This window comes from Microchirus variegatus (genome assembly GCF_963457635.1).
Source record: "Microchirus variegatus genome assembly, chromosome: 20".
NCBI lineage: Eukaryota > Metazoa > Chordata > Actinopteri > Pleuronectiformes > Soleidae > Microchirus > Microchirus variegatus.
The window spans coordinates 8,418,505-8,437,308 of record NC_139821.1 but is presented as its reverse complement, the minus strand read 5'-3'; the positions used below and the strand labels follow the sequence as shown (position 1 = coordinate 8,437,308).

Genomic DNA, 18,804 nt, shown 5'->3' with positions numbered 1-18,804 from the left:
GTGCTACGGAACAAGCCTTGTAAACCTGTGAGGACGAATAAAGCCACATCGCTACAGGCGAATAAAAACAAATACCTCTAATAATTTCCATAGAAACAAAAGTCAGTTTCCATGACTTTTGTGTTCTCAGCAGACTGTTCCCGTCATGACGATACAGCAGTGGTAAAACTTAAGTAAAAACAAAAGTATGCTTGGAAATGTTACACAATCGATACCTGATGAAATCTGCCCTGCTCTTCATTGTTCTGGATAAATAATTAATAAATAGAATTGATGAGTTATATTTCATGAGAAACTCAAGTGTAAAAGTCCTGGGAAGTCCTCATAGGGATTGGGAATGATAACATTTCCACATTGACCGCGCACACTTCATGAGAAATATAATGATGTTCTTGTATAACGAGTATTATTTCAACATTCTGACTTAGACAGGGGTCTAGATTCATACGGGAGCCCAATGTGCAAAGTACCAAGACAACACAAAATGCAGTTTAAATAATGTTGTATTGATAAAATAAATAAGCAATCATGAAAAAAAAAACACAAAGCAGTCATGTCAACAAAAATAGGCCTGAATTTAAACTTTTCCCGTTTTGAATAGTACTTACAGTTCCAAAGTTCAAGAGAGTTCACCATCCTACAACAATCTGTGACATCCTTTCTCCTTGTTCTTGGGGTTCGCTCGCCATCATAATGCCCCTTTATGATAAAAAAAACCTGACCTATTATAGATCACAAGGTATAATTAATCATTACATTGTACAATCCTTTAAATTGAATATTTTATGTTCATAATATTCAACAATCATTATTGTAATCAACCAGGTCAATCAATTAATCAATCACTAAATCAGTCATTAAATTGAGTTAACCAATGCACCTATAAATCAAACAATTAATCATTAATCTCTAAATAAATAACACTGTAAACTTTGTTGCATGCGTAAACAGTGCTAAATCTTTTTAAACAAGAGTCAATTCCAACAGGCTAACAGAAAATGCAACAAACAAAAAGGCTAATGGTCTAACATACAAAGGCTGACACGTTAACAGTAAGCTAGTAAGCTGTAAGCTAACGGGCTAACATACAAATACTAACATGCTTATAAACAAAAGCTGTATTTGGCTAACATATAAATGCTGACATGCTAACAGTAAGCTAGCAATCTGTAAGCTGATGGGCTAACATACAAATACTAACATGCTAATAAATAAAAGCTATATTTGGCTAACATACAAATGCTGACATGTTACAGTCAGGACTTAGAATCAACCCAAGTCAAACTCAAAACAGAAATCAACAACTCACCGCAAACTTGTGAACATTCCATGCTACACACACACATTCAGGCTGTTAGTTTAGAATGAGTTTAGTGTGTGTGTTTCTCTGGGCTCTCAGGTTCAATTGTGGAAAAGAGGAACAGGAAGTGACCTCAGTGACCAGGAAATAGTAACAGGAAGTAAAATCTCCTGGTCCGGTCGTATCTTTATTATTAATTTTTTTAATTTGTCTAATTAAATTGTACATTACAATACCTTTGCCACTATTTATTTATGTTTTCAATCTGGGTTACACCTGTGAGAGAGATCAATTTTCTCTGTTGTCGTGCAAGGCCTTTATTTGGACTTGCTGTTCTGTGCTTGCACCAAAATGTCCTCCCTGATCGACTGTTCTATCATGCTGTCGAGGATATAGATGACATTTGTTTTTGCAGTTTTAAGTGTGAACTGGCACAGCACCATCAGTTACACCATCACTGACATAAGAGTTTATATAATATCTCCTCCGTTTGAAGAAGAACGTGTTATTCCTTCTTTCAACAGCTGCATAATCCAGCTTTAATGCTGAAGAAGCTCAACGCAAAAGCCACGGTTTTAAATAAAAATGCAGGATTATTAGATTATGAGGGTTGAATTGAACGGCCTTTAATTAAAGCGGAGGTGACACAGGAATGTGCTGTTGTTGACTTTCGGACAGAAACTTGGAGGAAAGAGGGAAGACAGGCGGAGGAGAAGGAAACTGGTCTGTCGCACACTCTCCGATTGAAGCCAGGAGGAGCTTGTGATAACACACAAACATAACATATCAAAATAAATGACACCAGTTAATACTCAAACTGCTTCTCACAACACCAACAATGAAGGAGAAACACAAAAAAGAACAAAGTATGTCTTTCTCTTTCTCTCGCTCTCTCCTGTTCAAACACTCCAGCACAGAGAGTCCTGTCACACATGTCAACAGTGATTAAACACACCGCGCTGCCCTGAGCCCGTAATCCTCAAAAAATGATCACCTGAAAGGCAGGAATTTCATTATGTTAAGTGTACGTGAACAAAAGCATCATACGTAAGCACGATAAAGTGTTGTATCGTTTGGTGAAGACGCAAAGGGCCACAGGTGTGGGAGTGAGCAAGGCCCATGTTTGTGTCACTTTTGGTTTTAAAGAGCCCATATTATACCCTATTACCCCAAGTTAAACTAGTTCCTGATGCCCTAATGAACATGCACGTCATATTTTGGACAATAATACGACTTCTTCTGACCTCTCTGTGTGTTTCTTAATCATATCACACTCAGGACTTCATCATTAAAGGTGCAGTTGGCAGGATGGTTTTTTTGTGATCTGAGTGATAACAACACTTCTGAACCTCTTCTCACAAGATAGTTCAGAGAAAGTGGACGCACCTATGAGGTGTTAGCCCACACCAACTCTACATACAGCTCAGCTTAATAGAAAGATCGCTACACTCTTAATAATAAATAAGAAATAAGGGTTCCAAAAGGGTCCTTCCACAAGGGCTGAGGTTCTTCCTGGAACCATTTGCTTCTGAAAAACCCTTTCCGGAAAAAAGGGTTTTTCAACGGTTCTTGGTAACACTAATGGTTCCAGTAAGAACCATTTTGATCCAGAGAACCCTTCCTAAATAAAGGGATTTAAAAGGGTTCTTGGTGGAACCCTCCAAAAGGTACCACCTGGAGCCAAAAGGGTTCTCCTATGAGGACAAGCAGAAGAACCTTATATGGTTCTACTTAGCATTTCTATTTATAATAGTGCGGGACATGTACTGCATGGCGTTTTTTACTCAAAACAAGGACGCAGTTGTGTCCAGAATCAATTTGGTCAGCACTTTTTTTTAAAGTTGGAAACATCTTCCCTTTGACTGCATTTTTTTTTAATGTCATGACAGTTTGCATTAACAAGTTTCCAGGAACTCTTCTAAACTTGGCTCTGAGACGTTCATTTGTGTTTGCGGGTTTGCTCCAGTTGCACTTTGTGAATATACGGGTTGTTACAGTGCAGTTTAGTCACTCATATGTGCGTCTATTGATTCCACCCCCCCCCTCCTCCAAGTTTAAGCAACAGATTCCAAGTTGTCCCCAAAGAAGAGGTTAAAAATAAACCGGCCTGCCCACACATTTTCCTAGAAACGCAGTGGTTGCATGAGACGACAGTTACAGAGCCAGTCCTGCTCATTCTCTGATTCCTAGAAGCTGAGTTTTCAGTAGATACCAATTACAGCATGCACTGACTTCTCCCAAAAAACCCTAAAATGAATCACAGTTGTGCAGCTGAAAGAGCTGGACTAATGTGAACTTGACTTATCCTGTTGGCTTACAGAGACTTTACAGTGCGGCGTTTTTGATCGACAGCCTGCTGAATAATGTAATCCTGCTTAAGAAAGGCAGCTTTTGTTTTGTTTTCACGCTGCGCAAAGTAGCTCATGAAGGACATTGTCGAACTGTTCCCCGGGTGTTTCTGTGTTTACATGCGGGAGCTAAAGCGGCAGCTCTAAAGACCATATACCTGTACTTCAGCGTAACATCAACACCGCCTCCTCAAGAATAATACTCACCGGATTTTGCGGCACCTCAGTTTTTAAACTCTTTCAGCTCTTAATGCAACATTTGTGCTTGAAGACTGTGTAAACAAAGTTGTGGAAAGGTCTTGCACAACCTGAACCAAAGCTGCAACCCCTGTATCTTCTGCACGACATTCACTTTCTTTTGTATATATAGGAGAAACATTCTGTCCTATTTTCCCACGAGTCAATGTACTCCACTATCTGGCAAGGTTTAAAAACAATGATCATGAACTTTCTTACCCTTTAAGGTACGCACCAAGAAAAAACGCAAAGGAAAAATTATTTCTTGGCATTTTTTTATAATCTTATTATTTTTATTTTATTAATTATGATAACAATAACAACAATCAATATGTGTTTATTTTTTAAATTAGACCCTACAGTATTTCAGATACAGGCCTCTACCAAACGGTTGAGATGTCTGTTCATAATAAACCTGTTTTGCATAATTCATTAAGTCATTAAGTGAGTTCAGCTTGATGCATTTTTCAATGAGATATAGTGACTTAAAGTGTGGTCGACCAAATGGTTGAGTAGTACCTTAAAGGGTTAAAAAGGCTGCTCATAGTCAAAGACAACTTCCTAGGTGGAGGAACATGAAATAACAGTGTTTATAAAATAAAGTAAATGCAAATCCATGGCCTTGTCCTCGCTCAAAATGATCAGTGCATCATTTTAAACAGCACAGAAGAGACGTTTAAAATGCACAATGTAAAAACCTGACACTTTGTGTAACTGAACAGAACAAAAACAGTCATTTGTACTCACTCACACACACACACACACACACACACACATTTGCACAGCTAGTCTTCTTAGAACAGCTGTGCAAATCATATCCAGCTAAATTTAGCGTCTTAACTAACTCAATCATCTCCGCAGAAAGTAGGACGGGTTTTTGGGCTCCACGAGGACTGCTGGTCCTCACAAGGTCAGTGTTTAAGCCAGGAACTGTCTGACAGAGGGAACAAGTACACACACACACACACACACACACACACACACACACACACACACACACACACACACACACACACACACACACACACAGAGTGGTGTACCAGGCAGTGACATCTCACTGTCTTCCTCCGTCTGTCTGTCATACACGTGTGTGCACACATACGACCACACAATAACCACACAGTGCCAGTCACTCATTTTGGTGATGATAAAAGGCCTTTTATTCATGACACACACACACACACACACACACACACACACACACACACACACACACACACACACACACACACACACACACACACACACACACACACACACACACACACACATTTATGTACAGCTATCTTAGAGAGGACACTGATAGACAACAAATACGTTAACCCGTTAACACATAAACGGGTTAAACACGTTAACACATAAATTAACCCTAATTCTTATGTTGACCCTAAAACCTGCTCTCAATATATATACATACATATATACATATATATAGATGTATATATTATATACATCTATATATATACATAGATGTAAGAACTGTATTATATTATGGCAGAAAATGACCATGAAGTGACACCTACGGTTATAAGTCGTGTTATTCCTGTATTTTAATTTTATATTCTATATTTACAAAATAAGATGCATTTTTAGGGCCGTAAACAGTGTTTTTTTGTATGCGTGTGTTGGTCTGTTGCACCATCAACCTTCCTCCATGCAATTACACAAATTATTGTAAGTACTTTCAACACACAGGATGCCGCCAGAGCAAAGTGCTGAACCGGGAAAAAAAATCCCCTGCACCCCTCTCAAAAACTGCTGAGGGACATGCATGTGTTAAAATATGGAGAAAGTAACTTCAGCTTTTATGTTCTCTCTGTCTCATACATTTTGTCGTATATTTACAGTGGCGTATATTCCATTTCTTACTTTTACTCCATGAACAGCTCTTTGAAGGTGTGACCGACAGCAACACAAACACCGACATGAACGGACACCACACATGATCACATTCACATGCACAAAGACATGTGATTGGAACAGTTCGCCTTGGGACATGAGAGCGAGCGCAGCGTAATATTGCACAACACACACACACACACACACACACACACACACACACACACACACACACACACACATTGATGTTGTTGTTGCCAAGTTATAATAATAAAGCCGCGCTTCACAGAGACAGAAAAAAACTGTGTGACTAACTGACGCTTCTCCAGATTAAGATTGTTTTTTTGTTTCAAATTTCGGTATTAGTTTCACCGAAAGAGAAGAGACCTTTGATAACTGAAATAGCAGTTGGTGACTTCCTATAGAAGGGTTGGCATCTTCTTGACATTTGTCATTATGTTTGACAGTTTATATATATATATATAAATATAAATAAATATGCTAATTCACTTTCCCACATTCATACAGAATGTGTCTGTTAAATTTCTGTCAGCACCTTCTGGGGTTTGGCAGCTAAACAAAGAAGTCTAACATCACCTCCACTGCTCATTAACATACTATTTTAATTGATTTAATCATTTAATTGAATGCAAACAGTTTACTTTGTCTGGGATTGAAGCGAAAGATGAGAAACTTGACCCGTGCATCGTCATCTGACGTCAAGGTTGAATAATAACCAGCATTTTAATGCACTTACGGGTCAAAAAAAGTGGGTTTTTTTATGTAAGTGCTTGTGAGCTCTGCAGGTCCTGCAGCCATTAAAACTGTTTTATAAGAACGACCGACCGCTCCAAATAAAACCTGAGTGATTCAGTCGCAGTGGGAGGCTGAATAAACAGGATCACAAAACGAGGCTGTTTGTTTGTGAGAGACGGTGACAGAGAGTGCAAAATAAAAATAATAATAATAAAAAAAAAAGAGACAGTATGTAAACAGTAATCTTCTTAAAAATGTTGTTTTTGTGTCATGAAAATTAAAAAAAGTCAGACTCAGTAAACTTTGAAAATATGACTTCTCAGACACACATCATTTCCTACACTGGGGAAACAGGAAATTACATTTTCAATCAGGGCAGCAGATAATAACAAAATGAGGCGTATACACGTTCTCAAAATGCAATATTTTCTATACCTTAAGTCTTTTGACAAAGTCTCTTCTATCTTGCATTTTACATTCCAACAAAGCGCACATGTGAACAATAACCATTTTTTCGTGGAACAAACGGTTGCAGGCTGAAAAAAAGTTGAACATGTTTTATTACCCTTGTAACTGGGCTACTACATTTCAAGGCCATACTTCAATATTTATGAGAATTGTGGTTTTGGACAAGGTTTCCTTGCCGTATAGTGCAACCCGTAGTCTACCCAGCCTTGCTGTTAGTCTGGCAAAAAAAGTCCCTCGGCCATAAAGTGTATCTTCATCAGAAGTTTCCACCTAAATCCTGTTTTCCAGGTACCAAAAACAAACAAAGAATGGTTAGCAGTGCAAAAACTAGTTTAAAAACAGGTTCAAACTGTAATTTTCCATACATACTATAATGATTACAGGACTGTAATGTTTGTAGAATAATTTAAAAAAAAAGAAGCGTTTGTTGCAAATGCATAAAACACAGTTAGGAAAAAGTTCTTTGTGAGGTAGAATCTCCAGGGACTGAGTACGGAGCGTGTTGTCCAGTTGAATTACTGAGAGATCATGCAGAGAAAACAGGAGACTGCCTTTATAATCCAATGAGATGAAGACACTGGACTCTTTAGTGACACGACCTGGTCAGATGATGCACTGCACGCTGAGAGGACTTTTTTTTTTTTTTAATTTGACACAATTCATTCATGCATTCACCTGCTTCTTTATGATTTGGACGACACTCAAGACAAATGCCAAAATGTGCCAAAAACAACACGTCGACATCAATGCATTTCCTCAGGCTCGTAATAATAAAATATACAGTTAATGAGCACAAAGTACACACAAAAAACACATTGTAAATCAATCAATGTACAAAAATAGAAATAAAATAATGTTTTGTGAAAATGTTGTGCTATTTAAATACCGCATACATAGTTCCTGTATTGTCTTCTTGTATTCCAATAGAGATATTAAGATGTATATGGTGTCATGGTGCTTAATAATAAATTACAATGGTGACAATAATAATAGTAATAATTATTATTATAGTGCAAGTATAGTGAAATACACACAGTGCAGAAATGTAAAAAATAATATAATAACACGACTTATAGTACATACTTTTGACACACAGGATGCCGGCAGAGCAAAGTGCTGAATCGGGGAAAAAAAGCCCCTGTACCCCTCTCAAAAACGGCTGAGGGACTGTAATGCAGTGATGTAGTGAAATACACACAGTGCAGAAATGTAAAAAATAATTTAATAACAATATACAGAACTGAAAAATAACAGAATATGTATAATATGCTTCTTCCTACTTCTTCAGACATAGTAGTGATAGTAAATATTAGTATTATTATTAAGTATTTGTTTTGTAATATAATCTTGTATATTTACATGAAAATGTTCAGTAATATGCCTGTTTTTTCTATTTTAAATTCAAAAATAAATGTTCTTGTTGTGTCTCAAGTGAAGTAAAGTGAATATTAATGACAAATATAATATAAATTATGATATAAGGCTGCAATACTGTATGTCCTGGTATCTGCATACATGAAACCAAAGTCTCTCCCTCTCTCTTTCTGAGCTGCACACAGTGACAGAGTAAACAGGGAAGTGACAGGTTTTCTGTTGCGACACGAGGGCATATTTTTAAAAAAGCACATCCTTTGACACGTCCACTGTCGCACAGCACATAACAACATAACTGCACACGCGCCGAGTCAGTCATGATTAAACAGACCTGACTTTGAGAATGTCAAACGGAACTAGCCAGAGGACAAAAAAAAAGCAGCAGCATTCATGTCATTTTTTCTTGTTCCTTTTTGTTATGCAAAATGTTTCGAGGTAAAACAAAATGTGCCTGTTACCTGACAATGAAATATGAAAATAGAGATGGAGAGGCGACAAGCTCACCAACCTGCTGTTACTTGTTGGTTTGTCAGGTCACACTTTGCCCTTTAATAGAGCAGACACTTCGGATCTTCACTGTCATTATTTATTCTTATAAAGATATTTTTATATATATGTGCTGACAGCAGAGTTTCACATGAACACATTTCCCCTCTGCACTTTCTTCACTTTCACTGTTCGGCGAACGGTTTCACTGTTAAAGGTCAAATAAAACAATTCTGGGAAGAAAAAAAATAAAAACCAGCGAGGTGTGAAGTTGGTGCGATTCAACAGAACAAATGGCTGAAAAAGAAGAGATATTTATAGCTTGTTAGACATTATATAGACATTTTTTCCTCCCCACATCACCACAGAAAACGTTGCATTCCAGGTCTGCACTATAGAATGCGTGGATATTCCCCCTCCTCAATGTAAACATAGCTGCTAAAGGCTGGCAGGCCTTGGTGTTGGCAGCACTTCACTCAGCCACTCGTCGGACAATGGTTCTGCAAACGATTTACCTTCCTTCCTAGAAAAATACTTTGCCACGATAATATTTTCTGTTGGAAAGTTTGTTTGTTTGTGTTTAAAGGAGAGAGCGAGAGAAAAAAAGGCTATATTTGACACTTGGACACTGTGAGTTCTTCAAAGTAGGAGAGTTTGATTAGACTGTGCAGTGAAAGTCTTGTGTAAACATTTAGGTTTCAGGCATTTCATTAACGTCCGAGAAAAAAGTCAGAGCTGGAGCCTAAACTGTGGAAGTTGTTAAGAGAAACAAGTAGTAAAACTTTTTTTGGGAAAGTCGACTTGTTTTAAGCACACAGGCAGCAGTAAGTTAAAGGGGATTACTGGTGTTTTCCTGACCTGGGCCCTACACTATGTTTATAAATGTGTCCGAGTTACGAGAATAGCACTTACAACAAGTTTCAGAATTGGTCCAGTGGGCCATAAAAAATGTGCTTCGCGATCTCGCGAGACTATGTGAGATCACGCGAGACTACGTGAGATCGCGCGAGACTTTATGAGATCGCGCGAGACTTTGTGAGATCACGCGAGACTACGTGAGATCACGCAAGACTACGTGAGATCACGTGAGACTTTGTGAGATCACGCGAGTTGTTTGCAGGAAGAAGAAGAAGATATGTATGCAAATGACTGCTTCAACTGCTTCCTGATGCAAACATCTAATAAGCAGCCATTTAGACATGTCAGCATTGTCAAGATGAACTGCTTACGTATAAACCGAGCATCAGAATTTGAAAAAATGGTGATTTAACCCTTTACCAGGCAAAGAAATGTATTTGGTAACTTCCGGAGAAACCTAAAACTGCAATACCACACTCTTAGAAATAAGGATTCCAAAAGGGTCCTTCTACAAGGGATGATGTTCTACCTGGAACCATTTGCTTCTGAAAAACCCTTTCCCAAATAAAGGGTTTTTCTTGGTAACACTAATGGTTCCAGTAAGAACCATTTTGATCCAGAGAACCCTTTAAAACCCCTTTCCTGAATAAAGGGTTTTAAAAGGGTTCTCTTATTAGGACGAGCCGAAGAACCTTATATGGTTCTACTTGGCACTTTTATTTGGAGGCGTGGGACGCTCAAAACTTCAAGTGCAGTTCCAGAAGGCAAAAAGCACGGTCATATGGCTCGGTTTCCTTCTATATTCTTATGTGTATTTGGGCAAGGAACCATACATGGTACTTTAATTCAAGGAAAAGGGTCTTGTTTTTAAGTATCAATGAGTGCCCTGTAATGGGTTAAGTGTCTTTTAACACGGTTTGGTTGTTGACATGGAGTATTTCAGGAACTACTGGAATTTTCACACATAAAAATGGCCTGAAAAAGAGAAAATACCCAGTGAGCCGCAGATCTCTGGGTGAAAACATCTCTGTGATGTCAGGGGTCAGAGGAAAAATGACCAGGCATGGTTTTGAAAGGACAGAAAGGCAACAACGTAAATCAAAACAACCTTTCATTACGAGGGTGTGCAGAAGAAGACGAAGATTTCTGAACACGCAAGTGAACCTTGAAGCAGATGGACTTCAAGACCGCACCAGAGGCCACTCCCACCACTTTATTAGGTGTCTTGTTGACCTAATGCAGTGGCTGTGTATGAAAGGTATGAAGGTATGTGGAGATAAGTGAACTTTAGACATTCTGTGACTAAAACTGTCTCCTTATAGCCTTGTTTTTAAGTTATGGCTGAAAAAAAGAAGAAGGCCAGTGTAAGGTCAGTGTGTCAGTGAGGACAGTGGATCTGACACTCAGGTCTCCTGTCACTGACACCTCCTGCTTTGTGACTATCTCAGTCGCCCGAGGCTGCTCCGCCGTGTCCCTGCTTTCAGTCTGGTATCGCAGGAACACTTGAGGCCAAGCGCTGGGTGAGAGTCGAGAGCAGGTACAGGTCAGAGCACAGAGTGGAATAAATCATTCATCGTGACAGAGTCATTTTCTGGGGCAGTTTTACAGCTCGCTGAGGGAGGAGGCCGAGGTGTGCTGAGGTATGTGTGTGTGTGTGTGTGTGGGAAAGCTATACTGCAAACAGTCAATAAAAAAAAGGGACCACGTGTTGTGTTTCTTTCCAGGAGATTGTTGTATCCTCTTCGTTCATTTTCATATTCCACGCTCGGTTTACAACAAAATCTGTACTGAGTGGGGAGGATCTGACCAATCACAGGCCAGTTCAGAGAGTTAGGTCACTCCCATTGGCTGGTGGGGGGAAAGGAGAAGAAAATGAAGAATAAAACAATAAAAAGTGTCAGTGCAGTAGTATATAATACACAACACTTCCCTTTAAAGTGGGATAAGATTGTAAAAGTAGAACCACGGAATGTCAACATGTAGATTGATGGGGTTCATGAAGATTGCGCTGATAAAGAAATGGACCACGTACGCATTTTTGAGGTTAAAGAGCAAAACACAAAAAAAAGTAAAAGAGAATTTTAATAATCTTGGTGAGAGTTTGTTGTCCAAACAAATGATCTGGTTTCAACTTCTTAACCCTTTAAGGTACCCTACAGTATTTCAGATACAGGCCTCTACCAAACGGTTGAGACGTCTGTTCATAATAAACCTGGTTTGCATAATTCATAAAGAACAACATTCAGAACAACATTAAATGTTAGTGAGTTCAGCTTCATACATTTTTCAATGAGATATAGTGACTTAAAGTGTGGTCAACCAATTGGTTGAGTAGTACCTTAAAGTGTATCCATTTTTCATAGCCTTATAATATGGCTTTATATGTAATTCATTCAAGGGCCTTGTTTTATGGAGGTCATGAAGCATTTTTTTAAGCAAACAGAGAGAAACAAGATTCTGTCTGACATGCAAAGGCCACCGTAGTTTACTAACATATGTAGGGAAGGGAGGGGTGAGGGGAGGAGTCGCTGTTTCTTCCATAGTGGACCTTTAAACGTGGACATGTTCTGGTTTATTTGCTCCTCGATTAACCTGAACAACCCTTAATGTGCAGATTAATCAAGAATAAGTTGCAAAAATGATTTATTTTTTACTCCTGGTTGGTGCGTTTCTCAGTATTAGCATTTTTTTTTTAGTAAATTTTAAACTTTCAATGGCTTCAAGTCCTCACTTGCCACTTGTCATGTTGTTGTGTGGAAACCTCCCATATTGTTCAAATGCCTCGGGCGGAGTACAGAATAAACATGTGCGGCATATGTGTGCACAGGCAGAAGAGCAATAACCCCCCAACCCCACCTCCACACACACACACACACACACACACACACACACACACACACACACACACACACACACACACACCCACACACACACACACACACACACACACACACACACACACACACACACACACACATGCACAAAGGCATTAACTCTCCTTTAGGACCCAAATTGAATAAAATGCGCTGAACACACACATGGGCTCATATTCATGTTCTGCTGCAAATCATATGAAGCCCCAGAACAACACAAGTCCGTGACCCAGTTTGTGACATGCAACCTCCCTGTTGCTGTGAAAATTGCAGATATACATAACTATACATCAGCAAAAGGGACTTAATATAATGTCAGGGTTTGTTTGCCGATTGTGCAACGGACAAATTAACCCTGCTCTTATCAGAAGAAGTTTAAATAACAGTTACATTTGATAAGATAAGGCCGTTTATCGATTAGTTCGCTTTATTGCATATTGTGATTTTTTTATGGGACGTTTTAAGAGAGTGAGCATTTGCACTGATATGTGGTGCAAGTGTCCTGTATTGATGTGTGTTTCTTTGCTGACATATTTGTCATATTCGGAATGAATAAAGAAAAGAAAATGACTGTCCTATATGAATTATGCTTCATAAAAAGTAATTAGTTTCTACTCAGGCTAAGGAGGGAGACGCCTACCACGGCGTTTGATGGATATGTGGTGGTTATTGTGTGTCAGAGCGTGTTCCTCTTTTTGTGATTCATTTTTTATTTATTCACACTTGAGGGTAAGTGAGGACATTTAAATCAGGGGATTCCTCTTTTGTATCTGGTGTCAAAATGTTTGGACCCCTGATGACAAATACAAACAGGAAGATCCTCAGAGAAAATGGAACAATAGAACACACACTCACATGCACACACAGGTTTGAACGGCTATTCTTATAAGGACACTGCACGAAACAAAGCATAACCAGTTCTTTAGAAATTAGATTCTGTCTCATTAGGAGCAGGATTTGGTCTAAATGATGACTAACTGGTCCTGACAAGGTCAGTGTTTATGCCAGAAAAGGTCACACACACACACACACACACAATATCACACAATATCAATAAGCATCAATTATAAAGGTTAATACTGAACAGAAGACATTAAAATAAACACATGATGAATGGCATGTGTTGGATGACACTGCAGCTGTTGATCAGTTTTTTTCTCCACACACCATCTTTCGCAACAAGCTAGTCAAGATCAACAGTGTCTTTTCCGGTTACGGATGTCAAAATAAAAGCTTTATCAGTAAGGAGGTGGCCCTTCTAAAAATACAAAAAAACCTATTAATTTAAGAATACATTGGGTTCAATATCATAGTGGTAATAGTTTTTTTCGAAAAATGACAGCAGATAAGTGCATCAACAATAACATTATAAAGTCAGTGAAATAGGAGAATCTATTTTTAAATATTTTTTTAAAATATTATTTTAAATGTATTATAAATTATTATAAATATTATCAGTATTACTATTATTATCACAACAATCATACACAGTGTTGATGCTACAGCAACTGCTACTACTGCTACTACTACTTCTACTACTACTACTAATACTGATAATAAATGAAGAATAATAAATATGACGACAATAATAATATAAAGTTACAAGATGCTTTACAGTACAACGTAATTAAAACTAAACTAATGACCCAGATGTTTATTACTAAACTATTAGGTATTATAATAATAATTATAATAATAATAATAGTGAATTACCAAAACACAAACATAAAATATGACAAAAAAATAATTTTCTTTCTCAACACTGAATTTAAAGTTTTTTTTAAACTATGTTAAGGATCTCCTCTGAAAGAAAAAAAAAGCTGTTGAGCAAAATAAAATGTCTAATCAATTAGATTATTAAAAGTAAAAATTGGCTGATTTTGTGTGTGGTTTTATGGACGCTAAGTTGCTTTATTTTGAAATAAGCACACTTCACACGCTTCCTGTACGAGCTGTGTTCACTTCCGCTGAATTGACTGCCTCTTCAGCCTGAAAGCGCACAGCCGTCTCCGTGTCGAGTCATCGTCAGAGCAGAGCAAAGCGGAGCAGAGAGTGGAGCACACGCATCCCCGCCTGATGCCTGAGAAAACACACACTCAAACGTGGGTCACCTCGGATTAATCGCATCGCACAAACCGAGCGGCGGGAAACGGCGGCGTTCGGACGGGTCTGGACGGATGAGGATACTGCGTCCTGTGACCGAGGCTGGTGCCAGGAGGTAGCGGAGGCAGCCAGGGAGAAGTACCGGAGCCGCCGCGACATCAGCGGGCGAACTTGGCTTCCCTTCCCGGTGGGAGGCGTGTGTGTTACTCCGCCGTGGAACGCTGTCCTTCTCGCCCTCAGCGTTGCTACCCGGACCTCGCAGGAGAACACACGGCTGTAGCTGCTACTCTGTAATGATTGTGGACATTTTTTCGGGGTATTTTCATCAACCAACTGTGGCTTTAAAGTGACGCACTCCACTGACACAGCGCTGTGAGTCGGAGCGGACCCCCACTGCAGCAGAGGAGGCTTTTAAAAAACAGGGCTCTTAAATCAAGTTTTTGACCCACGATTTTTCTACCGTGACAACGTCAACCCACACCAATGTAACAGGTAAGGGCACATTTCGAATTCTATTCAGAGGCTTTATTTAAAACCGTGGTTATTTGTGGGTCGTGTCTTGTTTTTTGCCTGTAGGTAAAGTTAGCTAGAGTTCTTCCACAGGCAGCAGGAGCAACGTGAACCCCACAAAACATGCACTGTTGAGTCACAGGTAAAATTCTAAAAACCCACTAGTTTACAGTTTAGCTAAGTTAGCTAAGTTTTTATTTACTTAAAAATAATAATAATTAGCACCAATTTGTGTTATTCGTCTAATTAAAAACACATCAGGAAACTTGTAGCAACCACTAAAATGAAAACAGTATTTTCAAAGTCGGTTCTATTTTAGTTGATATGTAGCACCTCTCTGTGTTATTTGTTAAATGTTAGCCACCAGTGTCTAATTAAAAACACTTAAAAATAACTGGTGGCAACTTATAACCATTATGTTGTGAATATTTCCTCATAATTTATACCTATACGCTTCGTGTCGTGTTTACCTGCTAGCTTATTAACTCGTAGTGCAGCTAAAGACATTGGTGCCACTTTAATGTTTAGTTTGTTAACCCATTAATTGAGAGTATAGCTAAATTAACTATTAAGTTAGGTGACATGTTTAGCCTTAAATCTTTAATAGGTCTACCTCAATGTAGTTTTATTTAATTGCACCTATGTTGCACCCTTTCTTAAATGCCAGGCACTAAATTAAAAAAACAAACACCTGTAACCTTCCTGTTTAGTTTTATCACGCTGGAGTCATTACATGCATTATATTAGACATGGAGTCTGTGAAACCTGAACAACAAAACTGTTACAAGTGTATTTGAGTATCTAATTCAATTCTGCATGTATTTATTTTAACAATAAACCATGAATGGATTCGGTTGAAATAGATGAAAGGCTAATTTCAGGTTAGCTAATTAGTCGTTGAGGGACACCTGTGGTGACAGTGATGTGTCTGTCACAGTTTAAATGCAAATCTTGTACAGGTGATCTTTTTTATTATTATTATTTTTACCGTTACAGCAAACCAGGAGAGGTTTTACTCTTGTGAAATCAAAAACGTCTCATCATGGTCCACTTCTTAAATAAGCTACACGTCAATCACAGTGACAGAGAAGTCGTTGAGCACCATAATTACATTTCATTTAATGTATGCGTTTATAAACAGTTATGTATCTGTCAATTCTAGCTTGTCTGAGAGATTTGTTCTGTGACGTAGACGAAACACAACCCTCTTAATCTCATACCCGTCTTCAGTCAGTGTCATTTTATTGTGAAATGTATTAGCTCATCAATCACTGAAGGTCTTTTCTCTGTAATGCACACCTGGACTGGAAGATGAGACATCTGGTTGAGTGAAAAATGCGTCCATCACCCTCTGCGGTGATATAAACGCAAAACAGTCCCAAACCCCATAATCTCAGGGATTATTTCATCCGCATTAATAACTATGCAGCCCGTCATTTGGAGGGAAAGATTGGGGGGTAGGATGTTGATCTCTTTGTTGTCATTATGTCATCCAGCATTTTAAAACAGAGTGATGAAAATATAATTGCACAAATAAAAACATGAGCTTATGAAGCTGCAAAATTTAACGGATTGCCTTAAGGCATATACCTAATATGTGATGTGACTGTGTCCGCTCTAATCCCTCACCAGCTTCTCCTGTGGGGTCAAGTCAAGTGGCAACTGGTTGTGATGTCGCCCATGAGAATCTGAACTTCTGTGTTTGGAGCCTTGAGTTTCGCGATTTGGCTGGCAACATGTTGACGCTGTGCAAACACGTTCACCTGCGACCCAGGCGCCTACTGGACAAAAGCAATCCGTCACTCTGACGTCCACTCATGCATATGCCGTTTTCCTCAAAAGGGAAACATAATTTACAAAACTGACATCATGTATTATTTGTAGAAGAGCCGAAACTAGTGATTCAGACCATTAACTGAGTAGAACAAAAGTAGTAGCCTCATGTTCTCTTTGCAGCCAGCCCCCTGGTGGCCAATCAGTGTATTACTTCCTGATTGACGTCTCTGAGGAAACCAGAAGGCTCTGCTCATTTTTGATTATGTGGTTTATGGGTCAAGTGTAATCCCCGTTGTGGAGTATGAAAACTGTAAGCCCATGTGAGGACTTTGCACACAGTAGCTCAGTCAGGGCAAGTTTAATTCCCTTTTCACATGCGACTGATATAATTAAAGGAAATCTGTCGACAACTTCACAAATATGTGACAGTTCTTTGCTGTGCTGGAGGTTCCGAGACGTGAAACGAGCTGTTTTACACGTGAATAATTTGTGACTGAATGATTTCTAGCATCATACACCAAACGCAGCTGCTGCTCAGCAAGAATATTTCTTACCTCCTCCTCCATAAGTTTGTCTCTTTTACAGAATGTAATGTAATACACTTGTACACTGTCATCACTTATGCACTTAGTTTCTGTGCAGTGGCTCTATCTCAGTCACTCTGAGTGCCTTCCCACCCCCTCCCACCCCCATTCTCTCATGTTAAGCTGCTGAATTGCCACACAGGAGTAGTCTAACCCTTGGGGTCAGTCAGGCTGTGGTGACTTTGGGCTAAATTTGGAACATGGAGCAATTAGGTGACACTCTGCTCCTTCACTCCACTGCATTAAGTATGCAGCCGTTATTTGGAGGGAAAGACTGTGGGGGGTGGGATGCTGATCTCTTTTGTTGTCACTGAGATTGAATTTAAAGCTCCTGCTGGTCAAATCCCAGTCAAATGATCATATTTAAAGATATATATTGTGATGCTTTTTCATTATAAGATGGACTTTGCAAACACACTTTTTGGCACAATACATAATCGCTATTAGGGATGAAACCACAAACCAAAATGATTCGGTTTTGATTTTTTTGTTATATGGAGCAAAGAAACCAGAAAATATCATATTTAAGAAGCTGAAACACCAGAACAGTTGTTTTAATTATTAAAAGTAACACTCAAACTGATTGCCAAAATAGTTGACGATTAATTTAGATAGATCTTTATTGTCATTGTAAAGAATATATAAGGAGATTCATGGTATCTGGTCTTAAACCACGTTTATCTGCTTTCTTTAAAAAAAACTTTAAGTAATGATTAATTTATAATTATCTTTTTTTGCAATTTAATTATTTATATTATCTTATTTCAAACTTATTTTTTAAAAGCCATGATCTATCTGTTGTCAAAATCACCCAGAGCCCTGCATTTTTGGTGTGAAAGACCCACCATGTACCCATGACAGGAAAGCGGGAGAGATTTTCCAGTTGTAACATTCTGTGGCAGGATTTGGCTGGCGTTCACTTCCTGCCCCACTCGTGCTACACTGGTCACAGACCCATTGGTGTTAAAACCTCACAGTCTCTGACAGCTTGTTTTTCTACGAGACACTTTGGCAGAGAATCAAGTATCACTTGGGGAATCTCGTAAAGTGGGTTAGGTCAGGGATACAGTCAAGTTAAAGTAGATACTGTACTGCACTGTATACTGTACTGCACTGTATACAGTGTGAAAAAAATGTTTCACTTCTCTTTTGTCTCTCTTTTTTTTTTCTCCTTCAGCAACAAGAGCAGAAGAAGACCAAGCTGGGCCAGGCTCGGCCAGGCCAGGCCAGGCCAGGCTCACCTAGCCTTCTGTCTGGCCTTAACAGGCAGGCCAGCAACCTCTGCCTGTAAT

The 18,804-nt window shown here is 38.9% G+C and overlaps 1 protein-coding gene across 1 annotated transcript in view; it reads left to right on the top strand.

Moving 5' to 3' along the window:
* Positions 1–14,583: 14,583 nt before the first annotated feature.
* wnk1b (WNK lysine deficient protein kinase 1b) overlaps positions 14,584–18,804 on the top strand; it is a 92,324-nt gene continuing 88,103 nt past the window's right edge. Inside the window, exons 1-2 of the mRNA XM_083906951.1 lie at positions 14,584–15,134; positions 18,690–18,799. The gene's annotated coding sequence lies outside the window, so the exon portion shown is untranslated. The remainder of the gene's footprint in view (positions 15,135–18,689; positions 18,800–18,804) is intronic.